We start from the raw sequence: 912 nt of genomic DNA on the forward strand, positions 1-912 counted from the left end.
GCACGTCAGGGCGATACAGGAGTTTGTAGTACAAACTTTGTACGCATGAGCAGCTTGGCGCAGTGGATGGCGTGTTGGGCTCATAACCCAAAGGTCCCTTGATCGAAACAAGGAGCTGCTACTCATCACAATACACCCGAGATGGTTATCAAACTGAGAGGTGCAGCTTATCGACTGCATAGATCAGTCTTATCGAAAAATTTTTACTAAACAGGGTCGGTGTTTTCGTACCATTCCATGCGATTGGCCCAACCGTGCCAGTTCAGGGGGAAAACAACGTCAATAAAGCGTTGTCCGTGCATAGAAAAGAGCTATTCACCTAGAGTAGAACTCCTTGCAGGAATGATGAATGACCGCCCGGTACCTCAGAACGCGTTGCGGAGATGAACCAACAGCCCAAATTCACGAGCCGCCGCATGCGGTTTCAAAATGTGCTTGCAAGCAGGAACTTCGATGTCACGAAAAAGTTGTGCAGCTTGTGCCGAGCTAGCTGTAGTATGCGATGAGAACCTTACCAGTTGGAGTTATCAATCGAGATGGAATGCTGCCTACCATGCGAGAGATATAGTAGCAGTTCGCGATCTCAGGTACGCGTTTAAGGCCTAACCAGACTCTTGGCCGCGGGATGGTTGACGACGGTACGTCCGAGAAGGGATTCAGATGTTCCTCTACAAGTATCGCAGGAATACTCAATCACTACATCAGTGATATGCACCGCTAGTCTAATGGTTAGGATATCTGCCTTCCAAGCAGATGGTCCGGGTTCGATTCCCGGGCGGTGCAGTTCGTATCAACGAGGGAAGGGTCTTCAGGCTATCGTGGAATAGTTATGCTCAGCACGTCAGGGCGATACAAGAGTTGTACGCATGAGCAGCTTGGCGCAGTGGATAGCGTGTGGGCTCGTAACCCAAA

The 912-nt window shown here is 49.9% G+C and overlaps 2 non-coding genes across 2 annotated transcripts; both read left to right on the plus strand.

Moving 5' to 3' along the window:
- The first annotated feature begins 48 nt into the window (after nt 1–48).
- On the plus strand, nt 49–121 carry Pmar_PMAR016981. Its single transcript has one exon. It is a non-coding gene; the product is annotated as a tRNA-Met (tRNA).
- A 590-nt stretch (nt 122–711) lies between these two features.
- Pmar_PMAR016982 lies at nt 712–783 on the plus strand. The gene has a single exon. It is a non-coding gene; the product is annotated as a tRNA-Gly (tRNA).
- Nucleotides 784–912: the final 129 nt, after the last annotated feature.

The sequence above is a fragment of the Perkinsus marinus genome (genome assembly GCF_000006405.1).
Source record: "Perkinsus marinus ATCC 50983 genomic scaffold scf_1104296964182, whole genome shotgun sequence".
Lineage (NCBI taxonomy): Eukaryota > Perkinsozoa > Perkinsida > Perkinsidae > Perkinsus > Perkinsus marinus.